The sequence below is a fragment of the Triturus cristatus genome, chromosome 3_1 (assembly GCF_964204655.1).
Source record: "Triturus cristatus chromosome 3_1, aTriCri1.1, whole genome shotgun sequence".
Classification (NCBI taxonomy): Eukaryota; Metazoa; Chordata; class Amphibia; order Caudata; family Salamandridae; genus Triturus; species Triturus cristatus.
The window spans coordinates 598,447,438-598,460,836 of NC_140583.1; positions in this window are offsets into that span (position 1 = coordinate 598,447,438).

Here is a 13,399-nt window from a genome sequence, read left to right on the forward strand (position 1 = left end):
GCCATATGCAAATCAGTCTTGACCCTGTGCCTCATGGGAACAGTCCAGCCCGAACTGCCAAGCCAGGTCCTTCCTGGACTGGAAACAAGCATCCTAGGACCGGTTTCGGGGTTTCACCCCTCTTCAGCCAGGATAGCTTGATTTCAGTGGCATGGAGAGCAAGGGACCCACGTCTGGGCATACCCTTCCCACTCGGGGTGACAAATGCAAAAACAACAATTGATGGACAGAATGCAGAACAATGTCATACATTCACCCCAGTACAGAGATCTGGGCCTAAATCCATAGTTTTTTTGCTCACCATGCCGTTCCAGTTTGAAACCAGCCATATGCAAATCAGTCTTGACCCTGTGCCTCATGGGAACAGTCCAGCCCGAACTGCCAAGCCAGGTCCTCCCTGGACTGGAAACAAGCATCCTAGGACCGGTTTCGGGGTTTCACCCCTCTTCAGCCAGGATAGCTTTATTCCAGTGGCATGGAGAGCAAGGGACCCACGTCTGGGCATACCCTTCCCACTCGGGGTGACAAATGCAAAAACAACAATTGATGGACAGAATGCAGAACAATGTCATACATTCACCCCGGTACAGAGATCTGGGCCTAAATCCATCGTTTTTTTGCTCACCATGCCGTTCCAGTTTGAACCCAGCCATATGCAAATCAGTCTTGACCCTGTGCCTCATGGGAACAGCCCAGCCCAAACTGCCAAGCCAGGTCCTCCCTGGACTGGAAACAAGCATCCTAGGACCGGTTTCGGGGTTTCACCCCTCTTTCAGCCAGGATAGCTTGATTCCAGTGGCATGGAGAGCAAGGGACCCACGTCTGGGCATACCCTTCCCACTCGGGGTGACAAATGAAAAAACAACAATTGATGGACAGAATGCAGAACAATGTCATACATTCACCCCAGTACAGAGATCTGGGCCTAAATCCATCGTTTTTTTGCTCACCATGCCGTTCCAGTTTGAACCCAGCCATATGCAAATCAGTCTTGACCCTGTGCCTCATGGGAACAGTCCAGCCCGAACTACCAAGCCAGGTCCTCCCTGGACTGGAAACAAGCATCCTAGGACCGGTTTCGGGGTTTCACCCCTCTTCAGCCAGGATAGCTTGATTCCAGTGGCATGGAGAGCAAGGGACCCACGTCTGGGCATACCCTTCCCACTCGGGGTGACAAATGCAAAAACAACAATTGCTGGACAGAATGCAGAACAATGTCATACATTCACCCCAGTACAGAGATCTGGGCCTAAATCCATCGTTTTTTTGCTCACCATGCCGTTCCAGTTTGAACCCAGCCATATGCAAATCAGTCTTGACCCTGTGCCTCATGGGAACTGTCCAGCCCGAACCACCAAGCCAGGTCCTCCCTGGACTGAAAACAAGCATCCTAGGACCGGTTTCGGGGTTTCACCCCTCTTCAGCCAGGATAGCTTGATTCCAGTGGCATGGAGAGCAAGGGACCCACGTCTGGGCATACCCTTCCCACTCGGGGTGACAAATGCAAAAACAACAATTGATGGACAGAATGCAGAACAATGTCATACATTCACCCCAGTACAGAGATCTGGGCCTAAATCCATCGTTTTTTTGCTCACCATGCCGTTCCAGTTTGAACCCAGCCATATGCAAATCAGTCTTGACCCTGTGCCTCATGGGAACAGCCCAGCCCGAACCACCAAGCCAGGTCCTCCCTGGACTGGAAACAAGCATCCTAGGACCGGTTTCGGGGTTTCACCCCTCTTCAGCCAGGATAGCTTGATTCCAGTGGCATGGAGAGCAAGGGACCCACGTCTGGGCATACCCTTCCCACTCGGGGTGACAAATGCAAAAACAACAATTGATGGACAGAATGCAGAACAATGTCATACATTCACCCCAGTACAGGGATCTGGGCCTAAATCCATCGTTTTTTTGCTCACCATGCCGTTCCAGTTTGAACCCAGCCATATGCAAATCAGTCTTGACCCTGTGCCTCATGGGAACAGCCCAGCCCGTACTGCCAAGCCAGGTCCTCCCTGGACTGGAAACAAGCATCCTAGGACCGGTTTCGGGGTTTCACCCCTCTTCAGCCAGGATAGCTTGATTCCAGTGGCATGGAGAGCAAGGGACCCACATCTGGGCATACCCTTCCCACTCGGGGTGACAAATGCAAAAACAACAATTGATGGACAGAATGCGGAACAATGTCATACATTCACCCCAGTACAGAGATCTGGGCCTAAATCCATCGTTTATTTGCTCACCATGCCGTTCCAGTTTGAACCCAGCCATGTGCAAATCAGTCTTGACCCTGTGCCTCATGGGAACAGTCCAGCCCGAACTGCCAAGCCAGGTCCTCCCTGGACTGGAAACAAGCATCCTAGGACCAGTTTCGGGGTTTCACCCCTCTTCAGCCAGGATAGCTTGATTCCAGTGGCATGGAGAGCAAGGGACCCACGTCTGGGCATACCCTTCCCACTCGGGGTGACAAATGCAAAAACAACAATTGATGGACAGAATGCAGAACAATGTCATACATTCACCCCAGTACAGAGATCTGGGCCTAAATCCATCGTTTTTTTGCTCACCATGCCGTTCCAGTTTGAACCCAGCCATATGCAAATCAGTCTTGACCCTGTGCCTCATGGGAACAGTCCAGCCCGAACTGCCAAGCCAGGTCCTCCCTGGACTGGAAACAAGCATCCTAAGACCGGTTTCGGGGTTTCACCCCTCTTCAGCCAGGATAGCTTGATTCCAGTGGCATGGAGAGCAAGGGACCCACGTCTGGGCATACCCTTCCCACTCGGGGTGACAAATGCAAAAACAACAATTGATGGACAGAATGCAGAACAATGTCATACATTCACCCCAGTACAGAGATCTGGGCCTAAATCCATCGTTTTTTTGCTGACCATGCCGTTCCAGTTTGAACCCAGCCATATGCAAATCAGTCTTGACCTTGTGCCTCATGGGAACAGCCCAGCCCGAACTGCCAAGCCAGGTCCTCCCTGGACTGGAAACAAGCATCCTAGGACCGGTTTCGGGGTTTCACCCCTCTTCAGCCAGGATAGCTTGATTCCAGTGGCATGGAGAGCAAGGGACCCACGTCTGGGCATACCCTTCCCACTCGGGGTGACAAATGCAAAAACAACAATTGATGGACAGAATGCAGAACAATGTCATACATTCACCCCAGTACAGATATCTGGGCCTAAATCCATCGTTTTTTTTTCTCACCATGCCGTTCCAGTTTGAACCCAGCCATATGCAAATCAGTCTTGACCCTGTGCCTCATGGGAACAGTCCAGCCCGAACTGCCAAGCCAGGTCCTCCCTGGACTGGAAACAAGCATCCTAGGACCGGTTTCAGGGTTTCACCCCTCTTCAGCCAGGATAGCTTGATTCCAGTGGCATGGAGAGCAAGGGACCCACGTCTGGGCATACCCTTCCCACTCGGGGTGACAAATGCAAAAACAACAATTGATGGACAGAATGCAGAACAATGTCATACATTCACCCCAGTACAGAAATCTGGGCCTAAATCCATCGTTTTTTTGCTCACCATGCCGTTCCAGTTTGAACCCAGCCATATGCAAATCAGTCTTGACTCTGTGCCTCATGGGAACAGTCCAGCCCGAACTGCCAAGCCAAGTCCTCCCTGGACTGGAAACAAGCATCCTAGGACCGGTTCCGGGGTTTCACCCCTCTTCAGCCAGGATAGCTTGATTCCAGTGGCATGGAGAGCAAGGGACCCACGTCTGGGCATACCCTTACCACTCGGGGTGACAAATGCAAAAACAACAATTGCTGGACAGAATGCAGAACAATGTCATACATTCACCCCAGTACAGAGATCTGGGCCTAAATCCATCGTTTTTTTGCTCACCATGCCGTTCCAGTTTAAACCCAGCCATATGCAAATCAGTCTTGACCCTGTGTCTCATGGGAACAGTCCAGCCCGAACAGCCAAGCCAGGTCCTCCCTGGACTGGAAACAAGCATCCTAGGACCGGTTTCGGGGTTTCACCCCTCTTCAGCCAGGATAGCTTGATTCCAGTGGCATGGAGAGCAAGGGACCCACGTCTGGGCATACCCTTCCCACTCGGGGTGACAAATGCAAAAACAACAATTGCTGGACAGAATGCAGAACAATGTCATACATTCATCCCAGTACAGAGATCTGGGCCGAAACCCATCGTTTTTTTGCTCACCATGCCGTTCCAGTTTGAACCCAGCCATATGCAAATCAGTCTTGACCCTGTGCCTCATGGGAACAGTCCAGCCCGAACCACCAAGCCAGGTCCTCCCTGGACTGGAAACAAGCATCCTAGGACTGGTTTCGGGGTTTCACCCCTCTTCAGCCAGGATAGCTTGATTCCAGTGGCATGGAGAGCAAGGGACCCACGTCTGGGCATACCCTTCCCACTCGGGGTGACAAATGCAAAAACAACAATTGATGGACAGAACGCAGAACAATGTCATACATTCACCCCAGTACAGAGATCTGGGCCTAAATCCATCGTTTTTTTGCTCACCATGCCGTTCCAGTTTGAACCCAGCCATATGCAAATCAGTCTTGACCCTGTGCCTCATGGGAACAGTCCAGCCCGAACCACCAAGCCAGGTCCTCCCTGGACTGGAAACAAGCATCCTAGGACCGGTTTCGGGGTTTCACCCCTCTTCAGCCAGGATAGCTTGATTCCAGTGCCATGGAGAGCAAGGGACCCACGTCCGGGCATACCCTTTCCACTCGGGGTGACAAATGCAAAAACAACAATTGATGGACAGAATGCAGAACAATGTCATACATTCACCCCAGTACAGGGATCTGGGCCTAAATCCATCGTTTTTTTGCTCACCATGCCGTTCCAGTTTGAACCCAGCCACATGCAAATCAGTCTTGACCCTGTGCCTCATGGGAACAGCCCAGCCCGTACTGCCAAGCCAGGTACTCCCTGGACTGGAAACAAGCATCCTAGGACCGGTTTCGGGGTTTCACCTCTCTTCAGCCAGGATAGCTTGATTTCAGTGGCATGGAGAGCAAGGGACCCACGTCTGGGCATACCCTTCCCACTCGGGGTGACAAATGCAAAAACAACAATTGATGGACAGAATGCAGAACAATGTCATACATTCACCCCAGTACAGAGATCTGGGCCTAAATCCATCGTTTTTTTGCTCACCATGCCGTTCCAGTTTGAACCCAGCCATATGCAAATCAGTCTTGACCCTGTGACTCATGGGAACAGCCCAGCCCGAACTGCCAAGCCAGGTCCTCCCTGGACTGGAAACAAGCATCCTAGTACCGGTTTCGGGGTTTCACCCCTCTTCAGCCAGGATAGCTTGATTCCAGTGGCATGGAGAGCAAGGGACCCACGTCTGGGCATACCCTTCCCACTCGGGGTGACAAATGCAAAAACAACAATTGATGGACAGAATGCAGAACAATGTCATACATTCACCCCAGTACAGAGATCTGGGCCTAAATCCATCGTTTTTTTGCTCACCATGCCGTTCCAGTTTGAACCCAGCCATATGCAAATCAGTCTTGACCCTGTGCCTCATGGGAACAGTCCAGCCCGAACTGCCAAGCCAGGTCCTCCCTGGACTGGAAACAAGCATCCTAGGACCGGTTTCGGGGTTTCTCCCCTCTTCAGCCAGGATAGCTTGATTCCAGTGGCATGGAGAGCAAGGGACCCACGTCTGGGCATACCCTTCCCACTTGGGGTGACAAATGCAAAAACAACAATTGATGGACAGAATGCAGAACAATGTCATACATTCACCCCAGTACAGAGATCTGGGCCTAAATCCATCGTTTTTTTGCTCACCATGCCGTTCCAGTTTGATCCAAGCCATATGCAAATCAGTCTTGACCCTGTGCCTCATGGGAATAGCCCAGCCCGAACTGCCAAGCCAGGTCCTCCCTGGACTGGAAACAAGCATCCTAGGACCGGTTTCAGGGTTTCACCCCTCTTCAGCCAGGATAGCTTGATTCCAGTGGCATGGAGAGCAAGGGACCCACGTCTGGGCATACCCTTCCCACTCGGGGTGACAAATGCAAAAACAACAATTGATGAACAGAATGCAGAACAATGTCATACATTCACCCCAGTACAGAGATCTGGGCCTAAATCCATAGTTTTTTTGCTCACCATGCCGTTCCAGTTTGAACCCAGCCATATGCAAATCAGTCTTGACCCTGTGCCTCATGGGAACAGTCCAGCCCGAACTGCCAAGCCAGGTCCTCCCTGGACTGGAAACAAGCATCCTAGGACCGGTTTCGGGGTTTCACCCCTCTTTAGCCAGGATAGCTTGATTCCAGTGGCATGGAGAGCAAGGGACCCACGTCTGGGCATACCCTTCCCACTCGGGGTGACAAATGCAAAAACAACAATTGATGGACAGAATGCAGAACAATGTCATACATTCAACCCAGTACAGAGATCTGGGCCTAAATCCATCGTTTTTTTGCTCACCATGCCGTTCCAGTTTGAACCCAGCCATATGCAAATCAGTCTTGACCCTGTGCCTCATGGGAACAGCCCAGCCCGTACTGCCAAGCCAGGTCCTCCCTGGACTGGAAACAAGCATCCTAGGACCGGTTTCGGGGTTTCACCCCTCTTCAGCCAGTATAGCTTGATTCCAGTGGCATGGAGAGCAAGGGACCCACGTCTGGGCATACCCTTCCCACTCGGGGTGACAAATGAAAAAACAACAATTGATGGACAGAATGCAGAACAATGTCATACATTCACCCCAGTACAGAGATCTGGGCCTAAATCCATCGTTTTTTTGCTCACCATGCCGTTCCAGTTTGAACCCAGCCATATGCAAATCAGTCTTGACCCTGTGCCTCATGGGAACAGTCCAGCCCGAACTACCAAGCCAGGTCCTCCCTGGACTGGAAACAAGCATCCTAGGACCGGTTTCGGGGTTTCACCCCTCTTCAGCCAGGATAGCTTGATTCCAGTGGCATGGAGAGCAAGGGACCCACGTCTGGGCATACCCTTCCCACTCGGGGTGACAAATGCAAAAACAACAATTGATGGACAGAATGCAGAACAATGTCATACATTCACCCCAGTACAGGGATCTGGGCCTAAATCCATCGTTTTTTTGCTCACCATGCCGTTCCAGTTTGAACCCAGCCATATGCAAATCAGTCTTGACCCTGTGCCTCATGGGAACAGCCCAGCCCCTACTGCCAAGCCAGGTCCTCCCTGGACTGGAAACAAGCATCCTAGGACCGGTTTCGGGGTTTTACCCCTCTTCAGCCAGGATAGCTTGATTCCAGTGGCATGGAGAGCAAGGGACCCACGTCTGGGCATACCCTTCCCACTCGGGGTGACAAATGCAAAAACAACAATTGATGGACAGAATGCAGAACAATGTCATACATTCACCCCAGTACAGAGATCTGGGCCTAAATCCATCGTTTTTTTGCTCACCATGCCGTTCCAGTTTGAACCCAGCCATATGCAAATCAGTCTTGACCCTGTGCCTCATGGGAACAGTCCAGCCCGAACTGCCAAGCCAGGTCCTCCCTGGACTGGAAACAAGCATCCTAGGACCAGTTTCGGGGTTTCACCCCTCTTCAGCCAGGATAGCTTGATTCCAGTGGCATGGAGAGCAAGGGACCCACGTCTGGGCATACCCTTCCCACTCGGGGTGACAAATGCAAAAACAACAATTGATGGACAGAATGCAGAACAATGTCATACATTCACCCCAGTACAGAGATCTGGGCCTAAATCCATCGTTTTTTTGCTCACCATGCCGTTCCAGTTTGAACCCAGCCATATGCAAATCAGTCTTGACCCTGTGCCTCATGGGAACAGTCCAGCCCGAACTGCCAAGCCAGGTCCTCCCTGGACTGGAAACAAGCATCCTAGGACCGGTTTCAGGGTTTCACCCCTCTTCAGCCAGGATAGCTTGATTCCAGTGGCATGGAGAGCAAGGGACCCACGTCTGGGCATACCCTTCCCACTCGGGGTGACAAATGCAAAAACAACAATTGATGGACAGAATGCAGAACAATGTCATACATTCACCCCAGTACAGAGATCTGGGCCTAAATCCATCGTTTTTTTGCTCACCATGCCGTTCCAGTTTGAACCCAGCCATATGCAAATCAGTCTTGACCCTGTGCCTCATGGGAACAGTCCAGCCCGAACTGCCAAGCCAGGTCCTCCCTGGACTGGAAACAAGCATCCTAGGACCGGTTTCGGGGTTTCTCCCCTCTTCAGCCAGGATAGCTTGATTCCAGTGGCATGGAGAGCAAGGGACCCACGTCTGGGCATACCCTTCCCACTTGGGGTGACAAATGCAAAAACAACAATTGATGGACAGAATGCAGAACAATGTCATACATTCACCCCAGTACAGAGATCTGGGCCTAAATCCATCGTTTTTTTGCTCACCATGCCGTTCCAGTTTGATCCAAGCCATATGCAAATCAGTCTTGACCCTGTGCCTCATGGGAATAGCCCAGCCCGAACTGCCAAGCCAGGTCCTCCCTGGACTGGAAACAAGCATCCTAGGACCGGTTTCAGGGTTTCACCCCTCTTCAGCCAGGATAGCTTGATTCCAGTGGCATGGAGAGCAAGGGACCCACGTCTGGGCATACCCTTCCCACTCGGGGTGACAAATGCAAAAACAACAATTGATGAACAGAATGCAGAACAATGTCATACATTCACCCCAGTACAGAGATCTGGGCCTAAATCCATAGTTTTTTTGCTCACCATGCCGTTCCAGTTTGAACCCAGCCATATGCAAATCAGTCTTGACCCTGTGCCTCATGGGAACAGTCCAGCCCGAACTGCCAAGCCAGGTCCTCCCTGGACTGGAAACAAGCATCCTAGGACCGGTTTCGGGGTTTCACCCCTCTTTAGCCAGGATAGCTTGATTCCAGTGGCATGGAGAGCAAGGGACCCACGTCTGGGCATACCCTTCCCACTCGGGGTGACAAATGCAAAAACAACAATTGATGGACAGAATGCAGAACAATGTCATACATTCAACCCAGTACAGAGATCTGGGCCTAAATCCATCGTTTTTTTGCTCACCATGCCGTTCCAGTTTGAACCCAGCCATATGCAAATCAGTCTTGACCCTGTGCCTCATGGGAACAGCCCAGCCCGTACTGCCAAGCCAGGTCCTCCCTGGACTGGAAACAAGCATCCTAGGACCGGTTTCAGGGTTTCACCCCTCTTCAGCCAGGATAGCTTGATTCCAGTGGCATGGAGAGCAAGGGACCCACGTCTGGGCATACCCTTCCCACTCGGGGTGACAAATGCAAAAACAACAATTGATGGACAGAATGCAGAACAATGTCATGCATTCACCCCAGTACAGAAATCTGGGCCTAAATCCATCGTTTTTTTGCTCACCATGCCGTTCCAGTTTGAACCCAGCCATATGCAAATCAGTCTTGACCCTGTGCCTCATGGGAACAGTCCAGCCCGAACTGCCAAGCCAGGTCCTCCCTGGACTGGAAACAAGCATCCTAGGACCGGTTCCGGGGTTTCACCCCTCTTCAGCCAGGATAGCTTCATTCCAGTGGCATGGAGAGCAAGGGACCCACGTCTGGGCATACCCTTCCCACTCGGGGTGACAAATGCAAAAACAACAATTGCTGGACAGAATGCAGAACAATGTCATACATTCACCCCAGTACAGAGATCTGGGCCTAAATCCATCGTTTTTTGCTCACCATGCCGTTCCAGTTTGAACCCAGCCATATGCAAATCAGTCTTGACCCTGTGCCTCATGGGAACAGTCCAGCCCGAACTGCCAAGCCAGGTCCTCCCTGGACTGGAAACAAGCATCCTAGGACCGGTTTCGGGGTTTCACCCCTCTTCAGCCAGGATAGCTTGATTCCAGTGGCATGGAGAGCAAGGGACCCACGTCTGGGCATACCCTTCCCACTCGGGGTGACAAATGCAAAAACAACAATTGATGGACAGAATGCAGAACAATGTCATACATTCACCCCAGTACAGAGATCTGGGCCTAAATCCATCGTTTTTTTGCTCACCATGCCGTTCCAGTTTGAACCCAGCCATATGCAAATAAGTCTTGACCCTGTGCCTCATGGGAACAGTCCAGCCCGAACTGCCAAGCCAGGTCCTCCCTGGACTGGAAACAAGCATCCTAGGACCGGTTCCGGGGTTTCACCCCTCTTCAGCCAGGATAGCTTGATTCCAGTGGCATGGAGAGCAAGGGACCCACGTCTGGGCATACCCTTCCCACTCGGGGTGACAAATGCAAAAACAACAATTGCTGGACAGAATGCAGAACAATGTCATACATTCACCCCAGTACAGAGATCTGGGCCTAAATCCATCGTTTTTTTGCTCACCATGCCTTTCCAGTTTGAACCCAGCCATATGCAAATCAGTCTTGACCCTGTGCCTCATGGGAACAGTCCAGCCCGAACTGCCAAGCCAGGTCCTCCCTGGACTGGAAACAAGCATCCTAGGACCGGTTTCGGGGTTTCACCCCTCTTCAGCCAGGATAGCTTGATTCCAGTGGCATGGAGAGCAAGGGACCCACGTCTGGGCATACCCTTCCCACTCGGGGTGACAAATGCAAAAACAACAATTGATGGACAGAATGCAGAACAATGTCATACATTCACCCCAGTACAGGGATCTGGGCCTAAATCCATCGTTTTTTTGCTCACCATGCCGTTCCAGTTTGAACCCAGCCACATGCAAAGCAGTCTTGAACCTGTGCCTCATGGGAACAGCCCAGCCCGTACTGCCAAGCCAGGTCCTCCCTGGACTGGAAACAAGCATCCTAGGACCGGTTTCGGGGTTTCACCCCTCTTCAGCCAGGATAGCTTGATTTCAGTGGCATGGAGAGCAAGGGACCCACGTCTGGGCATACCCTTCCCACTCGGGGTGACAAATGCAAAAACAACAATTGATGGACAGAATGCAGAACAATGTCATACATTCACCCCAGTACAGAGATCTGGGCCTAAATCCATCGTTTTTTTGCTCACCATGCCGTTCCAGTTTGAACCCAGCCATATGCAAATCAGTCTTGACCCTGTGCCTCATGGGAACAGCCCAGCCCGAACTGCCAAGCCAGGTCCTCCCTGGACTGGAAACAAGCATCCTAGGACCGGTTTCGGGGTTTCACCCCTCTTCAGCCAGGATAGCTTGATTCCAGTGGCATGGAGAGCAAGGGACCCACGTCTGGGCATACCCTTCCCACTCGGGGTGACAAATGCAAAAACAACAATTGATGGACAGAATGCAGAACAATGTCATACATTCACCTAGGCCTGGGCAAAAATTTCGTTCCGTTCGCGGAAATTGCGATAATTTGACATTTTTGCGTTCCGCGGAGAGCGCGAAAATGTCAAAAATTCCGGTTTCCGCAGCTTGGCGATAATTTGTTTCTTGCTCGCGCTGTAAAATGATACATTCTCGCGCGCGCGCGATCGCCTTACCTGAATCCCTGCGTTCGCCGACAAGTTTTCTTGATCCGGTCGCGTTCTCCATGAGATGTTGTATTGTTTTTAGCCATTTGCGCTGTCTCGCGACAGTTCGCGCCCGCAGTGACGTCATGCGTCGCGCGATCACGTCTTTCTTCTCGCGATCATGCACCGCGAGAACAACTCAAAACAAGATGGCCGCGCCCGCAAGCAGCCACATGGGTAAGTTGGCGACCCGCAACCATGCAGAAAATCGCGCGAACATGCCGGAAAAAAACTTCCGCATCTTCGCGATATTTCTGCTTGTTTGCGATAATTTTAAACATTCTCGCGATAATTTGCGAAGGTTAATTCCGCAAATTCCGCCCACCCCTACATTCACCCCAGTACAGAGATCTGGGCCTAAATCCATCGTTTTTTTGCTCACCATGCCGTTCCAGTTTGAACCCAGCCATATGCAATTCAGTCTTGACCCTGTGCCTCATGGGAATAGCCCAGCCCGAACTGCCAAGCCAGGTCCTCCCTGGACTGGAAACAAGCATCCTAGGACCGGTTTCAGGGTTTCACCCCTCTTCAGCCAGGATAGCTTGATTCCAGTGGCATGGAGAGCAAGGGACCCACGTCTGGGCATACCCTTCCCACTCGGGGTGACAAATGCAAAAACAACAATTGATGGACAGAATGCAGAACAATGTCATACATTCACCCCAGTACAGAGATCTGGGCCTAAATCCATAGTTTTTTTGCTCACCATGCCGTTCCAGTTTGAACCCAGCCATATGCAAATCAGTCTTGACCCTGTGCCTCATGGGAACAGTCCAGCCCGAACTACCAAGCCAGGTCCTCCCTGGACTGGAAACAAGCATCCTAGGACCGGTTTCAGGGTGTCACCCCTCTTCAGCCAGGATAGCTTGATTCCAGTGGCATGGAGAGCAAGGGACCCACGTCTGGGCATACCCTTCCCACTCGGGGTGACAAATGCAAAAACAACAATTGATGGACAGAATGCAGAACAATGTCATACATTCACCCCAGTACAGAGATCTGGGCCTAAATCCATCGTTTTTTTGCTCACCATGCCGTTCCAGTTTGAACCCAGCCATATGCAAATCAGTCTTGACCCTGTGCCTCATGGGAACAGTCCAGCCCGAACTGCCAAGCCAGGTCCTCCCTGGACTGGAAACAAGCATCCTAGGACCGGTTTCGGGGTTTCACCCCTCTTCAGCCAGGATAGCTTGATTCCAGTGGCATGGAGAGCAAGGGACCCACGTCTGGGCATACCCTTCCCACTCGGGGTGACAAATGCAAAAACAACAATTGATGGACAGAATGCAGAACAATATCATACATTCACCCCAGTACAGGGATCTGGGCCTAAATCCATCGTTTTTTTGCTCACCATGCCGTTCCAGTTTGAACCCAGCCATATGCAAATCAGTCTTGACCCTGTGCCTCATGGGAACAGCCCAGCCCGAACTGCCAAGGCAGGTCCTCCCTGGACTGGAAACAAGCATCCTAGTACCGGTTTCGGGGTTTCACCCCTCTTCAGCCAGTATAGCTTGATTCCAGTGGCATGGAGAGCAAGGGACCCACGTCTGGGCATACCCTTCCCACTCGGGGTGACAAATGCAAAAACAACAATTGATGGACAGAATGCAGAACAATGTCATACATTCACCCCAGTACAGAGATCTGGGCCTAAATCCATCGTTGTTTTTGCTCACCATGCCGTTCCAGTTTGAACCCAGCCATATGCAAATCAGTCTTGACCCTGTGCCTCATGGGAACAGTCCAGCCCGAACTCCCAAGCCAGGTCCTCCCTGGACTGGAAACAAGCATCCTAGGACCTGTTTCGCGGTTTCACCCCTCTTCAGCCAGGATAGCTTGATTCCAGTGGCATGGAGAGCAAGGGACCTACGTCTGGGCATACCCTTCCCACTCGGGGTGACAAATGCAAAAACAACAAT